This window comes from Ascaphus truei, chromosome 16 (genome assembly GCF_040206685.1).
Source record: "Ascaphus truei isolate aAscTru1 chromosome 16, aAscTru1.hap1, whole genome shotgun sequence".
In the NCBI taxonomy this organism is placed as follows: domain Eukaryota; kingdom Metazoa; phylum Chordata; class Amphibia; order Anura; family Ascaphidae; genus Ascaphus; species Ascaphus truei.
In genome coordinates, this window is record NC_134498.1 from 44711822 (window position 1) to 44724063 (window position 12242).

Consider the following 12242-nt stretch of genomic DNA (forward strand, 5'->3'; position numbering starts at 1 on the left):
CCCCCCTTCCCACCTCCTCCTCCCCCCCCCTTCCACCTCCACCTCCCCCCCCCTTCCCACCTCCTCCTCCCCCCGCCCTTCCCACCTCCTCCTTCCCACCTCCTCCTCCCCCCCCCTTCCCACCTCCTCCTCCCCCCCCCCCTTCCCACCTCCTCCTCCCCCCCCCTTCCCACCTCCTCCCCCCCCCCTTCCCACCTCCTCCTCCCCCCCCCTTCCCACCTCCTCCTCCCCCCCCCCTTCCCACCTCCTCCTCCCCCCCCCTTCCCACCTCCTCCCCCCCCCCCCACCTCCACCTCCTCCTCCACCCCCCTTCCACCTCCTCCTCCCCCCCTTCCCACCTCCTCCTCCCCCCCCCCTCCCACCTCCTCCCCCCCCCCTTCCCACCTCCTCCTCCCCCCCCTTCCCACCTCCTCCTCCCCCCCCCCCTTCCCACCTCCTCCTCCCCCCCCCCTTCCCACCTCCTCCTCCCCCCCTTCCCACCTCCTCCTCCCCCCCCCCTTCCCACCTCCTCCTCCCCCCCTTCCCACCTCCCCCCCCCCCCCCTTCCCACCTCCTCCTCCCCCCCCTTCCCACCTCCTTCCCACCTCCTCCTCCCCCCCCTTCCCACCTCCTCCTCCCCCCCCCTTCCCACCTCCTCCCCCCCCCCTTCCCACCTCCTCCTCCCCCCCCTTCCCACCTCCTCCTCCCCCCCTTCCCACCTCCTCCCCCCCCTTCCCACCTCCTCCTCCCCCCCCTTCCCACCTCACCCCCCTTCCCACCTCCTCCTCCACCCCCCCTTCCCACCTCCTCCTCCACCCCCCTTCCCACCTCCTCCTCCACCCCCCCTTCCCACCTCCTCCTCCACCCCCTTTCCCACCTCCTCCTCCACCCCCCCTTCCCACCTCCTCCTCCACCCCCCCTTCCCACCTCCTCCTCCACCCCCCCTTCCCACCTCCTCCTCCCCCCCCTTCCCACCTCCTCCTCCCCCCCCTTCCCACCTCCTCCTCCCCCCCCCCCTTCCCACCTCCTCCTCCCCCCCCTTCCCACCTCCTCCTCCCCCCCCCTTCCCACCTCCTCCTCCCCCCTTCCCACCTCCTCCTCCCCCCCCCCTTCCCACCTCCTCCTCCCCCCCCTTCCCACCTCCTCCTCCCCCCCCTTCCCACCTCCTCCTCCCCCCCCTTCCCACCTCCTCCTCCCCCCCTTCCCACCTCCTCCTCCCCCCCTTCCCACCTCCTCCTCCCCCCCTCCCCACCCCCTCCTCCCCCCCTCCCCACCCCCCCTTCCCCTCCTCCTCCCCCCCCCACCCCCCCTTCCCCCTCCTCCTCCCCCCCCCCTTCCCCCTCCTCCTCCCCCCCTTCCCACCTCCTCCTCCCCCCCTTCCCACCTCCTCCTCCCCCCCTCCCCACCCCCCCTTCCCCCTCCTCCCCCCCTCCCCACCCCCCCTTCCCCCTCCTCCCCCCTCCACCTCCCCTTCCCCCTCCTCCCCCCTCCTCCCCCCTCCACCTCCCCTTCCCCCTCCTCCCCCCTCCTCCCCCCTCCACCTCCCCCCTCCACCTCCCCCCTCCTCCCTCCACCTCCCCCCTCCCTCCCCCTCCACCTCCCCCCTCCACCTCCTCCCCCCTCCACCTCCCCTTCCCCCTCCTCCCCCCTCCACCTCCCCTTCCCCCTCCTCCCCCCTCCACCTCCCCTTCCCCCTCCTCCCCCCCTCCTCCCTCCACCTCCCCCCTCCACCTCCCCCCTCCACCTCCCCTTCCCCCTCCTCCCCCCTCCACCTCCCTTCCCCCTCCTCCCCCCTCCTCCCTCCACCTCCCCTTCCCCCTCCTCCCCCCTCCTCCCTCCACCTCCCCTTCCCCCTCCTCCCCACCTCCCCTTCCCCCTCCTCCCCACCTCCCCCTCCCCCCCTCCTCCTCCCCCCCCTCCCCACCTCCTCCTCCCCCCCCTCCCCACCTCCTCCTCCCCCCCCCTCCTCCTCCCCCCCCTCCCACCCTCCTCCTTCCCCCCCCTCCCCACCTCCTCCTCCCCCCCCCTCCCCACCTCCTCCTCCCCCCCTCCTCCTCCCCCCCTTCCCCCTCCTCCCCACCTCCTCCACCTCCTCCCCCCCCCCCTTCCCCCCTCCTCCTCCCCCCCTTCCCCCTCCTCCCCACCTCCTCCTCCCCCCCCTTCCCCACCTCCTCCCCCCCCCCCTTCCCCACCTCCTCCCCCCCCCCCTTCCCCACCTCCTCCCCCCCCCTTCCCACCTCATTGGTCCCTTGGCCCGCCCCCGCACACCTCTCATTGGCCTGAGGTGGAGTGACGGGCCAAAGGACACACAGGGACACAAACACACACACACGTAGACACACACACACACACGTAGACACACACACACAGACGTAGACACACACACGTATACACACACACACGTATACACACACACACGTATACACACACGTAGACACACACACACACGTATACACACACACACACGTATACACAAACACACACACGTATACACAAACACACGTAGACACACACACACAGACACACGTAGACACACACACACGTACACACACGTAGACACACACACGTACACACACGTACACACACACGCACGTTGACACACACATGTACACGTAGACACACACACACACACGTACACACGTACACGTACACACACACACATGTACACACACACATGTACACGTACACACACACATGTACACGTACACACACACATGGAGACACACACACACACACGGAGACATACACACACACATGGAGACATACACACACACACATGGAGACATACACACACACATGGAGACATACACACACTCACACACGTATACACTCACACACGTATACACTCACACACGTATACACTCACACACGTATACACTCACACACGTATACACTCACACACGTATACACACACACACACGTATACACACACACACACGTATACACACACACATGTATACACACACACGTATACACACACACACACACACACACGTATACACACACACACACGTGTATACACACACACACACACACACACGTGTATACACACACACGTATACACACACACACACACATGTGTATACACACAATATATACATACACACAATGTATACATACACACATGTATACATACACACACATGTATACACACACACACACGTATACACACACACACACGTATACACACACACGTACACATACACACACACACACAATTTATACACACAAACATGTATACACACACACACACACATGTATACACACACATGTATACACACACATACACATGTATACACACACACACACACACATACAATTTATACACACAAACATGTATACACACACACTATCCCCAGCACCACCACATCAGCACACCGGTATCCCATGCCCCCCCAGCACACTGGCATTCTCGGCTCCCCGCCATTCCCAGCCCACATCAACACCCACACATCGCCACCTTTGCACCTCCCCCATCGGCACCCCCACATCAGCACCAAACCCTCCCAAATCAGCACACCGATACAATCACCATCAGTACAGCCACAGCAGCACTACCACCGCACATGGGCCGCGTGGACCACTCCCCACCCAAATTCCACACCCACACCACAAACATCCCGGCAACGCCGGGGCTCTCAGCTAGTGGTTTAATAAAACGTTATTATATTTCGTCGTGATCCTTACATGAACTGCATAGGAGGTTGTGTATGAGTTGGTTCATTCTATCACTATTAGGGATCAAAATATTATATCTCTAGGACTCAAACGGTCATTATTGATAAATACACAGCGAGCGCATATAGTAGGATCTTTTTAGACCCTCTTGAGTCTTTTTGTAAAAATGATCAATGTTTCCTACTTGCTCCCTGAACCAAGTATCTTTGCAATTATTTAATTGGTTGTACTAGGTTTAGCGGCATAGGTCATCTGTTTGGTAGATGTTGTAGGGTGGACTTTTACCTTGGCCGCACACCTCTGCGAATATCTACACTGGTTTATGGCATGCACCATGGTATTCAAATGTGTTTTATCTGCTAAAAGACCCTGTCTGATTGACGCCCTATGTTAAGCGCAGGCATCCATCGCTAAAACGTGATTTATGCATCATGAGATGGTTCGGAAGACCGCTCTGTATAACTGCTAGGTGAGCGCCAATCATTGTAACCAATCACTCACAATGAGCCCCTTCAATGAGGAAATTACAAGGGAAATAAAGGGTCACACAGAGCAAAACAATGGCGCTAGAACTGCAGTCGTCATCTTTGAAGGTAGAAATGGGCACATGTTTCACCGGAGTTCAAATTTGCAGCCAAAGCGTCAATTGTTCACATTGTCGAATATTAATCTAAAAAAAACAAAGCCTACAAAAGAACAGCGCATATAGCTCGCTCGGCTTTTTGACCCTGAAAGTCCCTTTGAAATATTTGCGAATTTCCTCATTTTTTTTTTTTTAAATGAAAACAAACGCACATGGAAAGTAAATTTTGACACATTCGCCTGTCTCTGACCCTTAGGTTTGTTCTATAGTATGTGCGAGCGCGTCCACGGTTTGCAGTGTGGTGTGGTGTGGTGTGGTGTGGTGTGTGTGTGTGTGTGTGTGTGTGTGTGTGTGTGTGTGTGTGTGTGTGTGTGTGTGTGTGTGTGTGTGTGTGTGTGTGTGTGTGTGTGTGTGTGTGTGTGTGTGTGTGTGTGTGTGTGTGTGTGTGTGTGTGTGTGTAATTTATTATATATATTTTTAAAATTAAAGAAAAGACACGTTGGTAAGAATAAAATATTTATTAACATTGTGCACACACACACATACACACACACACACACATTACAGCGGTGGTATCGGAGCGAATATAACTTTTTGAGTCTTCCGTCTATCGCCCGGCTCCACACTCACTGCCGTGCACGCGCGGAGCCCTAGAATACAATGGCTGGTTATCCACAGCCAACTATAACTGCCAAGCGCGCCCACTATATTACGGGCCTTACAGCGGCTATGCAAGGCATGGGTACTGCCACTCCCCAGAGGCCCTTACAACATAACAGGTACACATAGTAGGCACCTGCTCATTCTCTAAGGGGGCGATCGGCTGATCACGACGGTGATGGAGCCTTCTCTGCTTCCAGACACCAGTTACATCATGTGAAGTCTTCTGGAATGATCACATTACCCAGGAGTGCCAGTGGCCCAGAGGACGGACACACCTAGTAACATTTGACCCCCCCAGCACTCTACAGATCAAAAGCCAATGGAATCTCCAGTGAAAGCCCCTTATCTCCAGTGGTCCTACAGCCAATGGGGGAAAAAGAATGACCTGCATGTGTTCGCCGCATTATTTATTAGAAAAGAAAAATGCAAATGATCCATTTATCTAGAATCTCAACGATCTTTGAAAAAACTGCAGGGGCAGGTCTGCTCAATCTGCCCACACAGAGAGAATATTATTTATGAGCCTGTCATTACAGTTTCTCACACACGTTTATAACTCTCACATGGGGGAAAAGCAGCAGATTTCTCAGTGGTATGTGGAAAACTTTGACACAAACATGAGTTGGAGGAACATCAATCAGACGCACCGACATTTCTTTTTCTTTCCACATTCGATGTAGGCAGCAAATGAATAGAACTTCTATTTATCCGCAGAACAGGTACGTAGAACTAATTCTGACACCCCCACCGACCTGCCACTCATAGAAAGCAGCTTCATTCATAATCGGCTGGCACGTGCCCCTTCAGATAATATAAAAAAATTTAAATGAAAAAAAAAAAACACCAGCCCTGCAAATTGTGATTTTTCTATCGCGTGCCCAGTGGAGCTAGGACAAAGCCTTCTTTATATTCCACCAGGAGCTTTCTCCTCTAGTTAGATTTAGATTCCTTTCATGCTTAGTCTATTCAGAGCTTTTATTTTAATAGTGCAGAAAATAATTTGTTGTGATGTCCTGAAAGTTCATGTATGCACATTATGTAGGAAGATGTTTTAATGTCAGATAGAATATTACATTTGTACACACACACACACACACACACACACACACACACACTTATTTGTATAATCAGCAGTCTCACAGACTTCAATGCAGTCACACGGATAAGTCGCTGCAGTCACAGATAATTCATAGTTTCATAGTAGATGAGGTTGAAAAAAAAAGACATACGTCCATCAAGTTCAACAGATACTTTATCCTATATCTATACTTATTGATCCAGAGGAAGGCAAACAAAAAAACCCCAGTGACATATCATCCAATGATTTCTCATAAGGGGAAAAATGTATTCCTTTCTGACTCCAAGAATTGGCAATCGGATTACTCCCTGGATCAACATCCTTCCCATGTTTACTTATTTGGTATATCCCTGTATACCTTTCTAAAAAGATGTCCAACCTTTTTCTTTTTTTTTACAAATCTATTGTATCTACCATCACAGTTTCCTTGGGCAATGAATTCCACATTGTAACTGCCCTTAATGTAAAGAACGCTTTCCTTTGTTGCAGGTGAAATCTCCTTTCCTCCAACATTAAGGGATGACCCTGAGTCCTTCATACTGTCCTTGGGATAAATAATTATTTTGAAAGCTCCTTGTACTGTCCCCGAATATATTTATATATAGTTATCATATCCCCTCTTAGACGTCTCTTTTCTAATGTAAATAAATCTAATTTAGCTAGCCTCTCCTCATAAGTTAGATTGTCCATCACCTTTATTTAATATGGCGGCTCTTCTCGGCACTCTCTCTAGTTCCATAATGTCTTTTCTAAGGAGTGGTGTCCAAAACAGTACTCCATATTCAAGGTGTGGTCTTACTAATGCTTTATAAAGGGGCATAAAAATGATGTTTACTTCCCTTCCATCCATTGCCTGTTTAATGCAAGATAAGATCGTTTGCCTTTGCAGCTACTGCTTGACTTTGGGCACTATTGCTAAGCCTGCTGTCTACAAGCACTCCTAAATCCTTCTCCATCAAGGATTCCCCCAACTTATCCCCATTTAATTTGAAAGTCGCCTTTTTATTCTTGTATCCCAAATGCATAACCTTACATTTATCTGTGTTAAACCTCATCTGCCATTTAACTGCCTACGTTTCCAGTCTCTCCAAGTCCTTCTGGCGAGAAATTACACCCTGCTCTGATTCTATTACCTTACACAATTTAGTATCAGCAGCAAAGATGGAGACTTTGCTCTCAATGCCAACCTCAAGGTCATTAATAAACTAAGTCGCTGCAGTCCCACGGATAAATCTGTGCAGTCTCACGGATAAGTCACTGCTGTCTCACAGATAAATCTGTGCAGTCCCACGGATAAGTCACTGCTGTCTCACAGATTAATCTGTGCAGTCTCACGGATAAGTCGCTGCAGTCTCACAGATAAATCTGTGCAGTCTCACGGATAAGTTGCTGCAGTCTCACGGATAAATCTGTGCAGTCTCACGGATAAGTCGCTGCAGTCTCACGGATAAATCTGTGCAGTCTCACGGATAAGTCGCTGCAGTCTCACGGATAAATCTGTGCAGTCTCACGGATAAGTCGCTGCAGTCTCACAGATAAATCTGTGCAGTCTCACGGATAAGTCGCTGCAGTCTCACGGATAAATCTGTGCAGTCTCACGGATAAGTCGCTGCAGTCTCACGGATAAATCTGTGCAGTCTCACGGATAAGTCGCTGCAGTCTCACGGATAAATCTGTGCAGTCTCACGGATAAGTCGCTGCAGTCTCACAGATAAATCTGTGCAGTCTCACGGATAAGTCGCTGCAGTCTCACGGATAAATCTGTGCAGTCTCACGGATAAGTCGCTGCAGTCTCACGGATAAATCTGTGCAGTCTCACGGATAAGTCGCTGCAGTCTCACGGATAAATCTGTGCAGTCTCACGGATAAGTCGCTGCAGTCTCACGGATAAATCTGTGCAGTCTCACGGATAAGTCGCTGCAGTCTCACAGATAAATCTGTGCAGTCTCACGGATAAGTCGCTGCAGTCTCACGGATAAATCTGTGCAGTCTCACGGATAAGTTGCTGCAGTCTCACGGATAAATCTGTGCAGTCTCACGGATAAGTCGCTGCAGTCTCACGGATAAATCTGTGCAGTCTCACGGATAAGTCGCTGCAGTCTCACGGATAAATCTGTGCAGTCTCACGGATAAGTCGCAGCAGCGCTTTCTTTTCCTTTCCCTCCCCACAATGTAAAACCAATACGTTGTGCTTCAATTGTAGTGATAACTGAATGAAGCACGTGGTAACTGCAATATGTTTTGTAATATAATTATTGGACACATTTGAACTCTGTGGTGGTTCTGTTCTGCATAATCTCACTTGCTAGTTACTCTACAACTCAGCTTTCTGGGCCAGTTCAATCAACATTGATTCCTTTTGCAGGACTAAAGTCATTTAAATTGATTTAGGTAAAAAAAAAAAAAACCTGTGACCCTCTTTGTGAACACACCATCAGTTGTTGCAAGTTACTACAAGCTATTCCTGGTTTAAATGAGGGTTATTATAATTATAATCCACTTGGCACAGATAAGCAAAAATTGCACAAGTAACAAACACAAATCAATGGAGATTTCATTTGCCTCTTTAATGCATGTAGGACACGTGATAGGCTAATGCAGGGGTACCAACTCCAGGACCCACAACAGGTCAGATTTTCAGGATAGCCCTGCTTCAGCACAGGTGGCTCAGTCAAAGACTGTGCTGAAGCTAGCTGTTCAACTGAACTGTGCTGAAGCAGGCTCTTCGATTGAGTCACTTGTGCTAAAACAAGGATATACTTAAAACCTGACCAGTTGGGAGGGGAAAGGGGACGGCAACTGGAGCAAAGAACCCCTGGGCCAATGGAAGAATGATTTCATAGGGTAGGACAGCAGTGCGCAAACTGGAGGGCGCGAGAATTTCTAGGGGGGTGCGGGCGGTTACAGAGCGCCAGCACTCTTCCCTATGGCATTTAAATAAAATGCCGGGGGAGGTGTGAGGCCTCTGTAGCTCTCTTACCTGCTGCCAGCCGGGTCCTCGGCGACGTGTTGTCATGGCAACGCGCGTCAAATGACTCGATAGGGTCACGTGACATGACATGGTCGATTTTCCACGGTGACAAGATTCTACTACAAATCATCCACATCAAGGGAGGTGGAAACGGCGCGAGTAACATCATTCAGAGCCAAAAGGTACAAAGAATGAAATCCAATGCTAAGACTTTGAGAGCCCAAATTAACATTGCAGTGAGATTCTGGGATTTGAACAGCAGGGGGTGGGGGGACATCCTCATAATTACAATATTCTGTATATAGCCAGTAACAAACTGTTGGGAAAATGAAGTATACGAGGAAGGGTCTTTTTGAACACGATGCCAAAGACTTGGTGACCTTTGGCCTGTTACACTATCTCCCACAAACCGACAATAGGAATTCCTACCAGTCATATTCTAAGACATGTATTGTAGGGAGGGGGGAGCAGGGGGGAGATTTGCAGCTTCAACATGTCCTGTGTTAGAAATAGTTGTGGGGCAGAGCACACGCTGTGATATTTTGTTTGTTCGCATCTCCCATGAAAATAAAACCACACGTGGGCGTCTTTCCACTTCCATTACCGCCTAGTGTCAGAAAGATGAATTACGCCGCACAGATTCTGCAAATGTGTACAACACGCAGTAGTAATTTGCCCTTTTCATTATGTCAGTAACTGCATCATTATCCCGTCCTTCCAACTCACCACCCATCAGATGCCAAAAGGCCACAGCAAACAAAAGTTTCCTCCTGGCATGCACAGCTTCAGCCAACAAAGAACAACTCAGAGGTTCCCAAAACAGGGTTTAAACACTAAAGGGTGACCAGGTAAAGTGCTAGGACACAACGTATCTTGGTCATAGCAAAGCAATAGACAAACACCCCAAAGAAATCAAAGGAAAGTCATTTTAAGGACGTACAAATATTATTTTTGGGGTGTGCTTCATTTTATTCCCATGTAGCTTTAATTCATATTACTTTAGCCCCACACGTGGGATTCCCTAAATCTTTACAAGATTATATTATTTTATATAAATGTATCTACTACAAAAATACAACATTGCTAAATACAGCAGCGTGTATTATTAACCGTTTGAGTGCCGGAGGGGATGCCGGGCTCTTTGTGGTCAGGTGATCGCTCCATCACCGATGACAGGACACACAATACAGCGCTTATTCCCTCACCTGTCTCCAAGGCTCCCAACATACCACTTTGATTGTAAGCTCTCTGGGGGAAAGGGGTTGCATTTCCTCTTGTCTGACTTGGTTTGTTGTACTTATTGTGCTAGAATTTTCTGTACTGACTCTTTTGTCAAGTGCAGCATACATTGTGGTCGCTATCTTTAGATACAGGCAGCCCTCGGTTATCCGACACAATGCGTTACTCAAAATGGCGTTGTAAAGCGAAACACGTTTTCCCATAGGAACACTGTTTAAATTAAAGGTTCCGTTCCTGAAGGCATTTTTAACACTAAAATACACCAAATATTTTATGCAGGCAATAAGATATGCAGCACACACATAAATTATATAGTGTATATACTGTATTATATATATAATATAACATAATAAATAATATATTATATAGTATAATATAATATTATATAGTATAATATTATATATATACGCTATTACGACGCTTTGCAATGTTGTTTATGTGAATGTGTATATATATACACACACATACACAACGTTGCAAAGCGTCGTAAGAGCGTTGGATAAGCCATTTTGGCGTTGTAAAAATGAATATAGGTATGCATTGCATAGTGTTGGATAAGCCATTCGTTGTAAAGTGAAGCGTTGTAAAACGAGGACTGCCTGTAAAACGAGGACTGCCTGCCTGTAGCTGCCTTAACTCAATTCAATTTCAGTGATGCAATAATTAGGTTTGTAAATTGAGGAGTGAGATTACATAACAACTCAGTAGTGCTTGAGCAAATTCTGCCCCTTTACAACATGAGGGGCCTAGCACCTAACTGCTTGGCAGCGTAGGTGTTAACAGTACCTTGTGTCAATTGAGTCATGTGGATATCTAGGCTTCTAAACCCCACATATGGTAATGAACTGGGCATATGAACCATCAAACAGATTTGTCAGTTGGAAAACAGTCTCGTTTGATGTTTCACAGTTGGAAACCCATAGATCGCTAAAACTGAAGGGCTGAGCCCAGCTGATGTTGTTAATTACAAAGAATCAGCAGTTGGAAGAGGCCGTGACTGGCGAGAACCTACATCAGGACAAAGACAATGGCAGGGATTCCTTAATGGGTAACCGACCAAAAGAAAGCTACTGGATCATAAATTAAAGAAAATCAGATAATTAAATCTAGATGATAGCAATTAAGATAAGAAAAGTCTTCTGTGTCATAATTACACGTTTTCCTCCCAAAAAACTGCATAATGTATACAACATTTTCTTACCCAACAGAAATAATCCTGTTTAAGACCTATGCAGTATTCTTTCATAAATAATTTTAGCGTAAATCAGACAGCAAAACAGGAGTAGAAATGGTAGCTGCTTCTCATCCACCCCAAAATTAGATTAAAAAACATTTTAGGGGTACAGAGTAAAGAACAAAATACTTTATTATAACGCTGCAACAATGAGCTGAACAAAATGTCATCGGAAGCGTGCTCCTCCCTTACTAGCATAAGAAAAGGACACGTGGCGACAAGATCATATTTAGCAAGAGAAAATACACATTGGGACTGCAGCAAATATGGAAGATCCATTACACGGACATAATTGGAATGTTCGGTCTTTGGGACTGAACTCATTACGGATGTGTCACTTACAATACCAAGGTTGTTTGGCCCTCATGGAGGATACCATTTATTTTGTATGGCTACAGGAAGGGCGGCCATCTCCAGTCCTCAAGGGACACTAACAGGTCAGTTTTTCAGGATATCCCTGCTTCAGCCCAGGCGGCTCAATCAGGGGCTCAGCATTGAACCACCTGTGCTGAAGCAGAGATAACCTGAAAAACTGACCTGTTGGTGGCCCTTATGGAGGACTGGAGATTGCCCAGAACTATACTATAAAAACGGTGCATGCAGCCCACGCTTTATAACATACAATATTTCCAGTTAACCTATATTTAAACCACAGGATTTATTTTAAAGTAGTTTAATGGATGTTTAGCACACTGACAAGAAGAAGAGGTCCATGGCCCACAACTAGACACATACCAAGCTTTCACCCAAGGTCTCGAAGCAGGCCAAATCTGCCCTATCAGTCAGGCCAAAAAATCACAGCAGTGTCAGCGTTCGC